The sequence below is a fragment of the Temnothorax longispinosus genome, chromosome 8 (genome assembly GCF_030848805.1).
Source record: "Temnothorax longispinosus isolate EJ_2023e chromosome 8, Tlon_JGU_v1, whole genome shotgun sequence".
Lineage (NCBI taxonomy): Eukaryota > Metazoa > Arthropoda > Insecta > Hymenoptera > Formicidae > Temnothorax > Temnothorax longispinosus.
In genome coordinates, this window is record NC_092365.1 from 13213066 (window position 1) to 13231381 (window position 18316).

General features: G+C 42.9%; 1 pseudogene; it reads right to left on the bottom strand.

Annotated features, from left to right (window-relative positions):
* Positions 1 to 5201: 5201 nt before the first annotated feature.
* LOC139817761 (uncharacterized) lies at positions 5202 to 7916 on the bottom strand (annotated as a pseudogene).
* Positions 7917 to 18316: the final 10400 nt, after the last annotated feature.

Here is an 18316-nt window from a genome sequence, read left to right on the forward strand (position 1 = left end):
AGCAGAATCTATGATGACCTTGAAGCTCGGTCAACGCTAACACCAAGATGGCCGGACAGCCGCTTGTTCAGGTAAGTTATTGGTAAGTAACTGATATTTTCGTATATATTTTTGCAAATAATTATTGCTTTTATTGTTAGCTATCGTTTCACAATGATGGTGGTTCACAATTACTGATTGCCGCACAAGATGGCGGTCGCACGTCTCGCAAAGTGCGATTTCACGATTCAGGTACGCGAAAACCCTTACGCCTTTCGTATCGGCGTCACGTACCGCTGTTAGCGGGCGTTCCCGTTTGTTTCGGACACTGCGGTAGGCTTACAAATCGTATTCCGTTTCGCGTTCGCGATATTGACTACGATACGCCGGGACATACGCGCGAGAAGCTACCGTTCGAGCGCCCACGAGAGACTGCCTCGAGGAATATTCCTCTCTCGGGCTCCCTATCTCCGAAGTTTTACCCCCACCATGGGGTCTCGGCCGCTTTCTCCTCGCGGTAATTTTCCATTCTACGCTGTTACAATAGCTGTTTACGAGTTTCGGCTCGCCAGGTGTGCGCCAGATGTTCCCGATGGAAATTTCCGCCGCCAGTACACTATTTACGACGCGCTTAATCAGCTCCCGGGTAGCGGTTTTTCAACCCTTTGAATAATGGACTTTTGAGGGCGCCGACCCGTGCGCACGGCCTCTCCTACGTCCCTAATGCCGATTCCGGGTCGACTTCCTGGAGAAGACGTCCAGGTCGCTTTCTAGGTATCCGCCGATGGCGGCGACCCTGCTGCCTATTCCCCCGGTCCCTACTAGCCGTATTCCGGCCCGACTTCCTGTAGCCGACGTCTAGGATTATCGGTTACCCGGACTGTCCGGGCAACCCGCCGTTCGGATGGTCGGATCTCGACCGCGATTCGTTCCTCGGGTGTACTAGGTATCCCCGAGGACGCAGTTTGAACCTTTTTCCGCTACGACCCTTGGTTCGGAAGTTCGCAAATTGTCCGGCGAACCGTGTGTCTGGATGATCGGATTTTGTTCGTAATCGATTCCTGGGCTCTGTCTACCTTCCCTGAGTACGCAGTTTCGACCCTTTTCCGTTCCGACGCTCGGTTCGCGATTTCGTAAATTGTCCGGCAAACCCTATGTTTGCGCGTTCGGATCGCGTTCGCGATTGGTTCCAGGGGTCGGTTAGGCCTCCCTCTGGATGCAGCTTCCGCCGTTTGGCGCTACGGCGCCCCGTTCGCGTTTTCGCAGGTTGTCCGGCAAACCCTGTGTCTGCGTAATCGGATCGTTCTGGTTTTTCGTGGATTCCCCTTTTGGGGATCCCGGGAGTCGGCAGTTCGACTCTTACTCGCGTAGCACGCGCGGTACGTGCACTAAGTGCCCGCGCTTTGAAGATGGCGCGGAACTCGACCGTCTAACTTACTTGTGCGTTACCGCAATCCACGCACATGTTCGGAAATAACGTATCTTCACTCCTGGTCAGGCCGGGCATCGTCGTGCCGAAGAGAAGCTAGAATTGTGGATTGGAAAGGAACGTCTTACTAACTATACGAGCCGCTGCTCGGCGACCGCTGTCGCATGTCTTAACATTAATGGCGCCGGACGGGTAAACTCGATGACTCTAATAAATCGGAGAGGAAATAACTACAGCATGACCTGAAAATAACTTGTGTCCCGCTTCCGTCCTCGGAACGCTCGCGCAACTTAGGCTTATTCGGGGATGTTCCCCTCGTCCCCGAAGGTCTCCTCCCCGGTGGGTGGGCTCCGGAACTTGCTGCTGGGCTCATCCTGCTGGTTCGTCGCCGTTCCGCGCGGCACCGCCGTCAATGCCAATGGCGGTTGGTAGACCCGGCGCGTGCGGTTGCATACTCCCCATCAGGCTCGAGTTACGAGTCCTTTCGTACTCGGGGCTTTGTCTTTTCATGCAACCGTGGGCGTCGTGTCGCGTCTTTGGGATTCGCTTGGCAGTCATTGTGTTAATGTCCGTCTCGGTTCCCGTGCGTGCAAGTCAAATCAACTTTTATATATCTAACTTATCTACAAATTCGCCGGATGGGACCTCTTACAATAAGGGCCTAGCCCTCTCCATCCTCGGAACGTTGCTTATGTCGCTTCGGCTGCTGCCTCAGCTTGTCCTCCTACCCATGGATATGGTCGTCTCGTCGCGGCTGCCGCGTTCTATCCCATGGAGGACCGTTGGGTGTGCCCCTTCACATCGGGGCCGCGACTGGGGAGCGTGCGGTTGCAAGGTTCAACAGAACGATGCAAGAAAAAGTAAGAACATATATGTTCGACTCGGGATTACCAAAGAGTATGTGGGAGTTGGCAGTTGACGCTGCTGTGCATGCGTACAACAGATCTCCACATAAGACTATAGAGTATGAGATCCCCTTGAAGAAGTTCTCATCAGAAACAAGTTGTCATTTCGAGCAAATAAAGAGATTTGGATGCATTGGATATGCAAGAGTACCAAAGCCTACGTCGAAATTTGACAAGAGAGCTATTAGAGGTGTGTTGGTAGGATATACTGACACTGGATATATACTCTGGCATCCAAGCACAAGAAAATTTATAGAGTCCCGACACATTAGATTTAATGAAAAGATAACATATAAAAATGTATATCAAAACAGTCAAACAGAAGAAGAAAAAGACTTAGATAAAAATTGGATGAAAGAATTTGTAGAGGATGAGGAAAAGGGAGAACAAAAACTAGAGATTCCTGAGAAAAAAAAAGAGGTAGACCGAGAAAACAAACAACACAACTAGACGAACAGAAGCAGAAGGACGCACGAAAGGAAAGTGAAGCTCTAATGACTAGAAGTAAAACTAAAAGAAAACTAGAAGATAATGAAGACACTGATGTGCGGAGAAAAATAGAAGATGTTAGCTTTGCTAATTATATTAATGTGAAAAATATTCAACGGAATATAGAGAATGAAGATGAATTACATCAATGCCTTATGGCATCGTTGAATAGAGAGCCTGTTACTTATGAAGAAGCTATATCAAGTAACGAAAGAAAGAATTGGAAAGTTGCAGTCAAAGAGGAACTTGAATCTATGTATGCTAATCAAGTGTGGGAACTTGTCGATAGACCATTAGAGAAATTAGATGGAAGACGACCTAATATAATAGATTCAAAATGGGTATTTAAAAGAAAATTAAAGGCAAATGGATCTACCAGGTTCAAAGCAAGACTTGTGATCAGAGGTTGTAAAGATAGAAACGTGTATGATTTAAAAGAGACATACGCACCCGTTTCCAGACTGTCACTGGTTAGATCTGTATTGGCAATAATAAATAAATATAACTTATACGCTAGTCAGCTAGATGTTAAGACTGCGTTTTTAAATGGAGTTCTAGAAGAAAAAGATGAAATATATATGGAAATTCCAGAGGGAGTAGAACTGGATGAAAACACCAAGAAGACTAAGGTGTGTAGATTGAATAGAGCTTTATACGGATTGAAGATAAGTCCGAAAAGATGGAATAAGAGATTTTCAGAAGAGGCTAAGAAACTTGGATTAGAGAACGACCTACATGAGCCATGCCTATTCACGTGGAGGAAAGAAGGCAAAATAGTGATCGTACTACTTTATGTAGATGACATGTTGGTTGCAAGTAATAACCAGGAGAAATTAGAAGAAATCAAAAAGAAGTTGAGTGAAACATTTGAGACGAAGGATCTTGGAGAACCAAAGAACTTTCTGGGAATATCAATAGAGCGAAATAAAGAAGAAAGATATATGTACATTCATCAGACGTGATATACTGAGAGCATATTAGAAAAGTTTCATATGAATGAATGCAAGCCTCAGAGCACTCCTATGGTCACCAGAAAAGTGAGGAATAAAAACAGAAAGAGTAAATGAGAAGAAAAGAGTGTTAGAGAAGAAATTAAAAGAGTACCTTATAGCTTATAGCTATAGGAAGTTTAATGTATCTGGCAAATGCTACACGACCTGATATAGCCTTTGCAGTGAACTACTTAGCAAGATGACAATTAGAGCCCACGGAAGAAGACTGGCAAGATGTAAAAAGAGTCTTCAGATATCTTAGAGGAACTGCAAATAGAGGATTGATGTTTAAAGGTAAAACAGATGAGTTAGAGTCGCTGACAGACGCTGGTTTCAGAGATTGCATTGATTCTACATCCACTGGAGGATATATAATCAAAGTATTTGGAGATGTGATAGCATGGAGAAGTCATAAACAGACATATGTCATACTCTCTACCTGTCAAGCAGAGTATCTAGCAATGAGTGAGGCCTGTCAAGAAGTAATCTCATTAGACAAGTCGCTCAGATATGTTGTTGGAAAAACATTCTTACCTGCAACAATCTGGTGTGATAACAGAGCAGCAGGAAACTGCACTAAGAAGAATGGAAGTCACAAACTTAAAATGTTTGATGATAACTTAAAAGAAATAAAGAAAAACTTAGAAGAAAGAGAAGAAACTAGAAACAGAAAACATTTGGCTGACACTCATGGAGATTTTATCAAGCAGTGTGTTGATCAAGGGAAGGTGAAAGTCGAATGGATTGAGACCAAAGAGAACTTGGCAGACATTATGACAAAACCTTTACCTTTAGAAGCATTTGCATATCTAAGAGACAATATAATGAATGTAGAGTTTGAAGAATTAGAGATCAATTTTACTCGATAACTGATTTTTGATATGTTACAGATAAAGAAGAAAATTAGAAGAACACGGATCGCTCGCACAAAGGGAGGGAGTATGAGAAGCTGGGCTTTGAACGAGCGACGTGCTCCCGCCCTTCTAGAGGGCAGCTCCCGAGTGGCGCGAGCCTTGGAGCGCCACGCGTACGTGCGGTCGTTGTGTGAGCACACTAGAGCTCGCAGAGTCGTCGCGTTCAGACGTGTTTGAGTTGACAGTGTATAAAGAATAAATATAGTATCTAGAGCGTTCTATAAATCCTTGTGTTTTTCTGCTCACCTCGCCACGCACACAGTCGTCTTTATTAAATAGCCTACAAAAAATATGATTACAACATTATATTTAAATGTTTTTATTTGCGAATAATATATAATAATGTATGGTAGCATATTAATCCATTTATATTTGATTGAAACTATCATCTCTATTTATAAAAAATAGGAAAAAAATTAAAATAAATAAAATTTATATTAATATGTTATTTTTAATATTTAATTTGAATCACTATATTATCATACAGGCCTAGTTTACACCGATCACTTGATATGTATATTAAATAGTAAATAACTAGTAAATTAGTTTGATTATTGGCTGATCACCTAAAATATACTATTTGATACGCGTATCAAGAAATCGATGTAAACTAGGCCACAGTAAATAAATATAAAGTAAATTTGTATTCTTTCTGATAGATAGACCAAAATAACCTTAATAGAAACAACGTACAAACCTATGTTATAATATTTAAAAATGTATATATATTTATTTTATATACATCATACACAATATTTTAATTAGTTTTAATAAAAAGAAAATAAGGAAGTATTACTTACAAAATGTCCCAAATATTTTTCTAATTGAGTGTTTCATCCATGTAGATTTATCAGGCTGTTCCATTAATTTAACTGCTTTATCATATCGTTTGTTACTTGTATAATGTGGCCAAAAAACTGTTTTCAAATCTGCGCTGAACCAATTATTTGGAATATCTTGAAGCCCATCTTCAAATTCAACGATGGAATATAATTTTTTTTCTGTCATCCTGGTACCATACCAATAAGCACATTATGTTTCAATATGTAATAGTGGGAAAACTGCAAATTTATCATTTCCACAAGGTAATTTTACATATTTCTTTATCACATTTTGTAATGGCCATGATTTCAAATGTGACAACAAATATACAGAATATATCCCAAGCAAGGAAGATGGACAAGGAACGTCAAAAAGATCCCTTTTTTTTCCAAAAATTCATATCCTATAATCATAGGAATGTTTCGCTTTGCACAGTGTGCCACATTTTCAATACAAACAATACTACCATCGCTTAAGCCACAACAATTATTTGCAAGTGTTCCAGCTTTGAATGTTATTCTATTATATTTAATAACTTTATATTGTGGATTATTGCAGTCAGATGTAAGTAGGCCATTACAATGTGGTGATATTAGATTTGGATTTGTTAAAATAGAATCTGATAAAATATTTCGTAATGGTGATACATCTAATGGCAAGTTTCTTTCTTTCTTTGTCAGTGCATCTCCGTACTACTTGTTGTAATGGCTTTTCAGATTTTCTAAGTAATTTCTTTAATGTTTGCATATAATTTTCAAATTTAAATGCGCTGAAGTTTTCAAGTACTCCAAATTTTCTAACATCATCTACATGATGCATTAGACAATGAACATTGTGCGACACATTGTGGGCTCCGTAAAGTTTTATAAATGTTGTAATAAAAAATAAAATTAGTTCTTGCGCATAGAATAAATATTCATGTAAGTCTTTCGAAGACATAATTCTGATAATTACATGAAGTATCATGAAATGTATATATACTTTTTTTTTTTAATAGATTTAAAAGCCAATGGCCCTGTATATAGCAGTATTAATCTGTATTCTGTAGCTTTCCACAACTTTACGCAATCCATTCCTCGTGGATCCATTCCTCGTTTTCTAGCAAATTCTGAAGGTATGAATGGTTTTAATTGTGTCAATAAACGTGTAGAAATTTCTTTTACTGCTCTATGTGGTATACGGTAATCTAAATCTCCACCAAGCCATAAATAAATTAATTTGCGCATAATTCCTATATACAGTAAGTGCATGGGATCTAGAAAAACATTTGTAACAGGTCGAAAATGAGGTATTCTTAACAAGCAACATGTTACATCTGGATTATGATAATTATCGTCAACTTTTTGCATAAAATCCTCATCTGTTCTAAGTGGCGCATCCGTTTGTGGAAAGCATATCCGATTTCTTATGTATTCTCCTTCAGTAATGCACTTACAACTGGAATATCCTGTATGTTCTTTTATACATAAAGCAAATGCTTTGGCTGGTGCATCACAGATCAGTGCTTTAATTCTACATTGTATGTTAAGATTATCAATGTAAATACCATTCTCACATATTTCTATTGCTTTATTAACGAAGTCTTGTAAAAAATCATTTGCGTCTGCTGGTTTTTCATTCCCATAGTAAATTCCGATGACAAATACATTATTATAGGGAAGGATTGAGCCTAATATAGGCCAAAATTGTTGTTGCGATGACCTTGACAATGGTAATCCATCAATGTTTATCGTTATTTTGACACAATCAATATTTTCTCTTTGTAATGTCAATGCATTTCGTATAACATTCAGTAATCCAAAATGATAGTATATACCTGGTACTACTACACGTGTAGTTTGTGTTCGTGGTGTTTTTAAAAATGATCGTGGATCTGTCAATAATGTCGAAAAACAAGAATGTTGTTTTAATTTCAGAAGTAGTGCTTTCAAAGCATTATGTTTAATTTGATATTCCGTAGCCCAGACAACAAGATCATTTTTAAAATTGCTGTTTGTATTTTCAGATGCCACATGAGCTATTGATTCATTGTAAGAAATTCTTGTAATGCATTGTAGAGAATTGGAAGTATGCTCATTTAAATATTCGTCTGTATTGAAATGTTCATAATTCATTAATACATCGTTATTGTTGTTTCCTTCATTTAAAACATTGTCTTTTTCAATTATTTGTGCATTGCTTTGAATATCTGTCGTATCAGATTTAATTTCTAAGATGTTTCCCACATTTGTACATTTATCATTAATATTCTTATGTGATGGTATGGCAGTCATATTTAACACAGATGCAGAAATACGTTTTGATTCTTGTTTAGTCAATCTACTTAATTGTCGTTTCGACATAGCTGAGATGTCTTTCCTTTTACGTTTTCCATTTATTTTGAATCTGTTCAAATCCATTATTATAATCGTTATTACTTCATAATTTTAACCATAGTATTAAATATTACATAAAATATATAGTACTTGAAATATTGTGGCAATGATAAAATGATCATAAATAAAGTGATATTTAAAATAATATAAATTTTTAATATTACCAAAATTTACATGTTAATAAAATTAGAAACGGAAATATTGAACATGATAAATTAAAAACCTGAACATTCCAGACCGTGATAATAAAATATCTTTATCAATTAGAAAACGTTGAAAATTAAATAAACTGTAATTAATAATTAAAAATTTTGCTATCCTTAAATTATTCAGTAGTTGCTGCAATTCTTTTATGTGTGGGAAATTAATGTAGATATCCTAAAATATTATGAATATAATACTCAAAATTCTGTAGGTTTTACTCTAATTTATTTTTCTTTTAAAAGATGCTTAATAAAATAAATAGAATAAAATACAGAATACATTACATTTAAACCATGTTCTATGAGCAGAAATGAAAAAAAAATGTTACATAAAAACATACATCTCCAAAATGATTCATTAGAAAGTTATAACCAAAATACAAAATGTATAAAAAAACAATTTTATTTAAGTTTGTATTTTAAAGTACCGTCCTTTCTGTCTATCCCTGTCAATACAAGCTATACAATGTAATATTGAATTTATCACTCTAGAGATTTTATGTCAATTTTGCTTTATTTCTGCAGCTGTATACAAACTTCTAGAATTTTGAGTATTATATTTATAATATTTTAGGATATCTACATTAATTTCCCATACATAAAAGAATTGCAGAAACTACTGAATAATTTAAGGATAGCAAAATTTTTAATTATTAATTACAGTTTATTTAATTTTCAATGTTTTCTATTAGGTATTAATGACGCTGTCTGTACATATCTTTTCCAACATTAGTAAATTGCTATTTTACTAATGCTGCAGTTTACTAATGTTGGAAAAGATATGTGTAATACATAAATATATATAGTCTTTTGGGATAAGTTTTATTGTATATATATATATATATATATATATATATATATATATATATATATATATTAAGCTTGCATTAAAGCGAACAAAAAAAAACTAATATGTAGAAAAAAAATACATTAATTTTTTTTGTTAACTACAACACAGCTGTTTTATTTATCCATGAGTTATGTGAACTGTTCATTCCCAACCACTTCACGTATATGTCGTTGCCTCGCCTGCGCAACACTTTCTCCACGAGATAAACGTCGGGATTGGAAACTCGCAGAAACTCGTGCTCGTAAAATCCTCCGGCTATTGGTTCCCCGCGGTAGTCTTTCAACAGATACGTCACAGGATTGGTCCGTTGTATCTTAGCGACACGGAAGATCTCGGTAGTCCAGTTTGAGGTGTAACTCTTTTCAAACAGCGTCTTGAATTTGCTCACGCCCACCGGATCGTTCATCCTGAATCTACCCGGAGCGGCGATCTTGGCGCGACTGTACACCGTAGACAGGAATCTCTTGGCGACAACGGGCGTCACGTCCGCCGGTCGCATTCCCATCGTTCGTTGCCTGCGGTGGTTGTAATACAGCAAACGCGGCAGCGCGTCGACCCACGCGTACGATCCATTGAGCGTGAAGAGTTTCCACATGTTGTTCTTCAGCGTGCGACTGAATCTTTTCACCACCGACGCCTTCATCACCGAGTACGTCGAGTAGTGATTTATGTCACGTTTTCTTTGCGATGGCCCTCGCGGGTGTTGACGCAATGTGATTTCTGCCCAGTGCTCTGAATGTCAACGTGAAGAAATTCAAGCAAGCGCGGGTAAACGGTGCACCCTGTGCCCTTTACCCATAAAACTGCTGGGCTGCTGCCCAATCCCAGGTCCTATCAGCTGGGTAACGGATGCAGCCGGTAGTACTGAACAGGGTAGCGTTTCGCGAGGCGAGCGCGGCGTGCTCGTGCGTGGGAGGTGCCCAATACGAGCGGGGTATATGGCGCACCACGTGCCGTATATTCCTAAGGCGCGTCGACTGCTGCCGAATCCCGGATTTCCGGGCAACCGATGAGCGACGCGTTAATAGTACGGGGTGACTTGTGCGGTTACGTGATAGCTGGGGGCATGGCACCACCGACGGCGACTCGTCAAACGTGAGCTAAGATCGCTCGACACAAGTACTACGGAGGTAGGGAGCCCCGCCGGGAGGCTACCGGTGCCCTACCAGATGGTGTCGGACTCGTAGGGGCGGTGGTTCGCATAGCCGAGTGAGCGGCATAGGGGATTGTCCCGATTGCGCACATTACAAATCGGACACGACAATATTTCCCGATCGGACACGGTGTCGATTGCACACGGTGCCGATCGGACACGGTGTCGATTGCACACGGTGCCGCGGTGTCGATCGGACACGGTGTCGATTGCACACGGTGCCGATTGCACACGGTGCCGATTGCACACGGTGCCGATTGCACACGGTGCCGATCGGACACGGTGCCGATTGCACACCGTGCCGATTGCACACAATGTCGATTGCACACAGGGTTTACTTACACAATGGGGGGTGCAGGGGGGGGCGAAGCCCCCCCCCCGCCCACGCATGTACTTAATACATTGCCTACCGGGCACGCTGAAGGCGTGTCCATGGGGGGGGGTACGGGGGGGGGCGAAGCCCGGGGGGGCGCTCCACGCATCAACCCAACCCACACCACCAGGTGCACAGGAAGGGTGCAGGGGGGCGGAGCCCCCCCCGCCTACACTCCTAGGGCACCGTGTCCGATCGGCACCGTGTGCAATCGACACCGTGTCCGATCGGCACCGTGTGCAATCGGCACCGTGTGCAATCGGCACCGTGTGCAATCGGCACCGTGTGCAATCGGCACCGTGTGCAATCGGCACCGTGTGCAATCGACACCGTGTCCGATCGGCACCGTGTGCAATCGACACCGTGTCCGATCGGCACCGTGTGCAATCGACACCGTGTCCGATCGGCACCGTGTGCAATTGACACCGTGTCCGATCGGCACCGTGTGCAATCGACACCGTGTCCGATCGGCACCGTGTGCAATCGACACCGTGTCCGATCGGCACCGTGTGCAATCGACACCGTGTCCGATCGGGAAATATTGCTGTGTCCGATTTGTAATGTGCGCAATCGGGACTCACTCGCGGCATAGAGGGCCTAGTGTGGGTCAACGCTATGAAGCTCATATTGCGCATTACCTGTAAGATGGGGTGCTTTGGCACCCCAGTCCTGTCAGTTTGAGCTGATCTAATCCGAGTAGGTCATGCTCGCTGCAAGATCTTATCCTGCTACCTGGGGAACAGCTCAGGTACAATGTGAGTCATATGTGCGTTACGGGAAACCGCGTCTGCCAGTGACCAGAGGTGTCGCCTATACCGGGAGTATGTAATTCGTAGGGTATGTATCTCTGTAATGGGCAAATCCACGGTGGCGGGTTCCGTTACTGCTGTGCAGGGAAGTACTGGTAACGTTTAGTCGCACTTCGACCACGGGGTGGACTCTGGGGGGGCTAATTGCCCCTCCAGACCCCCCGGTGCGGTCGTAACTATGACTCTTTTAACAGTAGCCAAATGCCTCGTCATCTAATTAGTGAAGCGCATGAATGGATTAACGAGATTCCCACTGTCCCTATCTACTATCTAGCGAAACCACTGCCAAGGGAACGAACTCGGAAAAATTAGCGGGGAAAGAAGACCCTGTTGAGCTTGACTCTAGTCTGGCCGTTTGCAGATTTTTTGGATATCGCGCGTTCTTGCGAAATATCCTCGACTGGGCCGCGGCTACCTCGCTTCCAGCTCTTGAGCGGTAACGCCCACGCGTATTTGCTCAACACATCGATAACCGTTAGTATGTAGTAGTAACCCTTGCTACGCATAGCGACGCATCTCGACCACATCGGCCTGCCACAGATTGTTGTAACCGCGCACCACGACGCGACGCTACGGAAAGTTTCTCCGCGCCGGTGCGTGCAGCTCCTTCACGAATCTCCGCTTTTCGGTACTCATCGTTGCGCGCGTGTCTTCCTCTCTCGACTGTGCGCGTGATTATGCGCGATTGTGTAAAAAAGACGGCTCACTTTCTGTATGTTCGCCTCTTCTTCTTTGTTGACGCACACGCTCCCCCCTGTTGTCGCGAATGTCCGCTTTCACTATCGCTATCTCTCTCTTTCTCGAGCGATTTCTTCGTCACCATCACTCTTTCAACCCCATGGAATTTTGTCAGAAAATCGTTCATCGCGACTCTGAGTCGCTCATGACGCTGTTTATCTGATCTACGTCGTTTCTCAAAAAATTTGTCTTGTTCGTCGTTTCTTCGATGGCTTTCTGCGCGCCGAGTATCTGCTCCGTCTGCGTGGATTCCGATTTTTCCAAGTTCTGTACCTGTTTTTCAATCTCCTTGAACTTGGATAGAAACTCGTTCATCGTGATTCTGAGTCCGCTCATGACGTTGTTTATCTTACCCATCGTTTCTCAAACGAATTCGTCTTGTCCGTCGTCTCTCCGATGGCCTTCCGCGCGTCGAGTATCTGTTTCGTATGCGTGGATCTGAATTTTTTCAGGTTCTGAATCTGTTTTTTCCGCGTCTTTTTAGTCTTTTGAATTCGCTCAACGTAGTTCTGAGTCCGTTTACGTCGCCGTTTATCCGATCCATCTCGCTTTTCACCGTCAACAATTTATCTGTTTTTTCGGAAAACGACTCGATCTCCTTTCCCGATTCTCGAAGCGCGCGTTCGACGTAACTCTTGTTCGTCGCGTTGCTCGATCTCCGGCGCGGCTAGACGTCGTAGCTTGCGCTCCCTCGCGTCGTAGAAATCCTTGTTCAAGCAGAGCGCGCTGTCTCGCACGTAGTTTCGCAGGGAGTCGATCGAGAATCGCAATATTTCCATTGCGAATCCACCGCCGTCGCTACATTTCCTTAGAGACATTCCGAATTTGTTTACCGACATTGCGCCGATCTCGTCGAGAATTGCACTGCCATGCCGTCGCGGTCGACGCGACGTCGACGGTTCAATTTATAATCAATCCGACCGCGGACTTCGCGAAACTCCTCGATTATCGACTGAATCTCGTTACCGTGCGCGTCATTGCCCGCTCGACGAGAGGGTTCAAGCAATCGAAGACGATCCACCAATTCGTTAAAGTCGTTCATATAAACGTAATCTATTGTATTGTCGTTCTATCTCATGATCGACGGTAATCTGGTCACGCCAGCGCCGTTTCTATTACTACCGATCCTTTCGCGCGATATCAACGGAGCGATAATATGCCTGTATTTATGTCCCTTGTTACCCATGACGGGTTTAAGATCACTGTGACCGCGTCTGTAAGCGTTTGTCGCCAACAGTATATTTCTGTACTTTTGCACGTCGTCCTCGGTGTAAATTGTGTCATCGGGAATCCTCTTGAAGATTAATTCGTACAAGCCGGGCGTGCCCGCGTATCTCACTCCGTCCACGATCACGGAATCATTCGCGTTCACGTCGAACAGTTTTTCGCCGACCATTGTGCCGTTAAACCCGACTTACACGCCGTAAACGTGATCGATTTCGTTTTTTGCATCCCCGCTTAGAAGAGCGCCCACGTATCTTCGTCCCAACGGTCCCAATTAACTGTGCAGTTCCTCGTGACCTTTCAAGGGAGGGCAACGGCGACGCGTCGTTCTCGAAAACCTCCTCCTCCCTCAACGCTCGTACGATGATAATTTTCGCGGTTTCAGTGGCCCACCGTGTACCCTGTCCGAATCGCCCGGGTCGCGGCACCTGCGGGGCAACGCATCCACGCGGACCCCGACCCGAACGGAGACCTCCGGACGGGCCCTACCTTAATCTCTTTCGCCGAGCATTCCCCGGCAAAGGCGATCGCAACTGCAATCTCCTCTGTAGTGGCGGCGTCGTCCAGACCCACCACTTGCAACTCCGCGAGTTTGGTGGGCCTGGAGACCCGTACCTCATCCTCCCCTAATACTTCTTGGAGTCGGGCGGCCAGCCTATCCGGTCCTCTCCTTAGACCCCTTACCGAGGACCTCTCAAAAAAGGCCCCCGGTAACCGCCCTCTTGTAGCGGAGGCCCTCAATTCCCAGATTCGCCAGGGAGACCTTCTCCCTGGCGGTCCTGAGGACCTCCGCGTATGTGGCCCCACCACTTGACTCTAGTCTGGCACTGTAAGGAGACATGAGAGGTGTAGCATAAGTGGGAGATGGCAACATCGCCGGCTTTTTGCTCCCTCGGCTCTCCCCTATTTCCAGAAACCCGCAACTTCCCCAGTTTAACCCGGCAGGAGGCGGGCCTCCAGTAGCCTCTACCTCCCGAATCACGCCCCCTTGTCAGCCCTCCTGACCGAGGGGGGAGCATCCTCCTGCTTCATGAGAGAGCGCACTTCCCTCATGAAGCCCTCTAACTTACGTTCGAGGGCCCCGACCCGAGAGCTAACCCCCGAGTCGTCACCGGACCCCCAAACGCCCGCCCCAAAAACTGGGACATACGTCCCCCTCTCGGCCACACGGGGCTCCGCCTGTACGGCAACTCCGCGCACCGACACCAATGGCGTCGTTTCTACCTCTATGGGAGAGTCTTTCCCACGGAGGCAGAGAGCACCCTACCTTTTTCTCGCGCGTGCGTCCGTATTTGTGTAGACGCATCGCACGTTGCCACCAGCAGCAGCGCTGTCTCCGTCTGCACAGAAGCCTCGCGAGTTTTCACGCAAGACTCGTCCTTGTCCGCGAGTTTCGCCTCGAGGACCTCCACCCTCTTTGTGAGTTAGGACTTTTCCTCCTCCCACAACTCCATCTGCACCGACCAGGCAGATCTTTCCTCCTCGATCTTCAACTGGTAGTCGTTCCTCGCATGATAAAGTGATGCCAATCTTTCCACCAGGTTCTTAACGAGGACATGCATCCTCTGTGCATTTTCAATCCTGTCCAAGTCCTCTTCGTTAGCAGGGACAAGATATGCCAAGGAGGAATGAACTCCCGCTAAAAAGGGATGAGGGTCTAACTCCCTCGTGCCTGAGTGTGAAGCTCTAGCCCGGCTCTAAACCAGGCGTCGACCTTCACTTTGATCTCCTTCATCGTCGAGGAGGAGATCCCCCCGCTTTGGGTACTACCTTTTTGGCGGGATTCCGCCTGTCCTCCTCACTGTCTCTCTCGGAGAGACCTCTCTTGTCCCCTCCAAAGGGAGAGAGATCCTCACCCTTTGGAGTTCCACCCGACACTCTTTAACAGCGGCGATTGCCAGTACCCCCGATGAGCTCGTCCCGGACTTGTCGGGTAGCCTATCTCTCAATGACGACGAAAAGGGGGCTGGGACGACACCTTCCTCACGCCGGCTTCTGGGTGTCCGATCACCCTGGGGCGGTACGACTAAACTTTTCTTCTTCGGCATCTCATTTTGAAAAAGACTTGGTTTTATTTCTGGGTTCTCCTTCTCATTGGCTGGTTGGCTTCCGGGCCTAACGAGCCCAGCGTGCCCGAGCTCAGGTGCTCCGGGTTCGCCAAACCCGTGTCGGTGACGCCTCCGAAAAGCCGCCACCGACCCTTGGGGGGTCATCACGGCTCCAAGAGACCGGGCGATTTTTTAGGGCGCCTTCCTTGCGGGCCCTGAAAGAGGGGCCCCCCGGTCCTCTCCGACTGCCGAGGATTACGGTTCTGATGTGCTCAGGTACCCCGGGTGCGCAAAACCCATATCCAATGGCGCCCGAAGACGCCAGAAAACCCCTGGGGGAGAGAACATAACTTTGCGACCGCACGCTTCAGGGCAGACGCCCAGGGCCGCGGTAGTACTACGCGTGGTGCTGAAGCGGGTGAAGGTACCGACAGCACAGCAGGAGGCGCCAACAGCGGGAGCAAAGGGCGCGATAGAGGTACCATCGGCACTGCCGGAACCGACCGGCAGCGCATACGTGTCGGTAATAGGAGCAGAGCCACCGTCAGACGAGGAGTTCCTTATAGCGTTTTCGATTGAAGCGGATTTGATCTACCCGAGGTCGATTAAACTCGTTTCCATGTGAACATATGTTCAACCTGAAATGTGTTTGAATCTGGTTCAGGTTCTGGTTATAAAGCATTAAAAAGTGACGTCCCGTTTAACCACAACTACAAAAGGTAAAAACTTGAGAAATTAAATAACATTATATAATATAATAAATTAAGTTTGATTTACAATTAATATTTTTTATGTGATATAAAATTAATAGCTTTATTTATATCTTTAGGCATCATCTATGAATCGACAACGTTTAGTACTAATTCTTACAGAGTTTATATTTTCTGAGGATAGTTCTGATAATGAAGATATGGAAATAATAGCAAAAGTAATAAACAGTATACCAAGAAAAATACCTCGCATACCAACATTTTTACAAGTAATTGAACTATATAATGATAAAGAAGTTAGTATGAACATAACCTTATACATACTTATTGAAAACTTATTAAAATAACATAATTAGTACACAACATAATTAACTCAACAAAATCACTTTGTAACTTAATATTGCTTTGTAACTCAGTCTATCTTATTTATTATTCCAATATCTTAAATCTTTAACCTTATTCAGAACTTGTATCTTTTGCTGATTTTCCCAATAAAGATATTAATAAATCACAATTTTCTTTATGACGTCGATCTCTGTTTTCTTCAGCAGTGGTTGCTATTTCTCGCAGAACATTCTCCAGCGATTGATTAGATTTTACTTTCTTTTTTGGTTTATCAGATTCAAATTTTTCATCACTATCATTACTTATATCATATGTCCCAATATTCTTATTGCTAAACTCTATTTTTCTTTTATTTATTTTTGTTTGATTGACGCCAACTAAAACTTCAGGTTTCAAACTATCATCTATATTTTTAATTTCTTCAAACTCACTGCCATAAGGTACTTCGGTAGGAGCATGTCCGGAAACTTTATTACCAGATAATGCATTTTTATGCTGCCTACTAACATTTTTATATCTGTTAGAACATTGTGGTCCAGTAACGCTTATGTTAAATTGTTGATACAAGTCTTTACTTATTTGTTCAAATATAGCGACTTTATTTTTAAAAGCTCGAAATGGACCAATTTGTGGAAAATATAGACAGTATTGATCGAGTAAATACTTTGTTTCTTTTTCATTCCATTTATGTGTCTGATTGATAATGATGTAACTATTTTTATTTTCTTTGTCGCATTGAATATTACAGGTTTCTCTATTCTGTGTACCTAAGAAAAAAATATCATATAACCATTTTATTGTAATAAAATTTAATAAAAATTAACTAAAAAATTTATATACTTATAATAAGCAAATTGACTAATACAAAGATTAATTAATAAAATATTAATTAATAAATTTACCTGATGGTGATGCCGAGTCATCAAATACATTAAACATAAGACCTATTGATTCCAAATAGGTTGTGGATATAAATTTCATTTCAGGTTCACCTAAAACAAAAACAGATGTTTAGTTTATAATATTACAATTTTTAATTATTGCGAGATATAATGTTGTTATATATATTACATTTGCAATTATCTTACTCTAACCTTTATCATTTCTAATTTCACATAAAATGCCTTCATTATTTTGAATTGTTTTATTATTATCATAGATAATCCTTTTTGCTAACATGGTTTAATATCTGTAAAAAAAACGTTTTATTATTAATATATATTTACATACAACATTTACATCAGAAAAGCATATCTAATCTAACCTAATTTTCTTTTCCCAATACAATAACATAAATACTTCTTCAAATATTCTTTAAAATATTTTTATCGTACAGAATATTAAATATTGAACTTACATGACACTTCCTGGATAATATAATATTATTTTCCTGGATATTGTAATATTTATTTTTGATTATAGCGGATTGTTTATGGGTCGAACATGGATTGATATTTCGATGAATCCCTAGTAACCCGAGGCAGAACGTGTGACGTCATTAATCGATCTCGGGTCGATCAAATCCGCTTCAATCGAAAACGCCATTAGTCCGAGCAGCGGCTCGTACTCTGGGGAATATTCGCCCATTTGTTTCTAGGCGTACGGGCGGATTCAGAACGAGCGGGAAGCAGAGCAGTTGGCCGTTTTTCTTTTCGATTACCATCCCGCCAATATAAGATTTAATTTTCGTTATTACACAGTAGTCGTATAGTTGCGCATTATTTACGCCCTTCAGGCAATAAGAGATTTCACGTAGCGTTAGTACATTGACATCCCTAGACTCCGGACAGCTCATATGGCATAGCATTTTCTTTGGCGTTTAATATAGATACAAACGGAGGTCACCAGACCCCGAGCTGCCCTTATGGCATTGCGTTCAATAGTAATTAAGCCAGTAAGTAAGCATAATATGACTGCGCCCATAAGACAATAATAATAAGTTTTGATACGCCGATTTA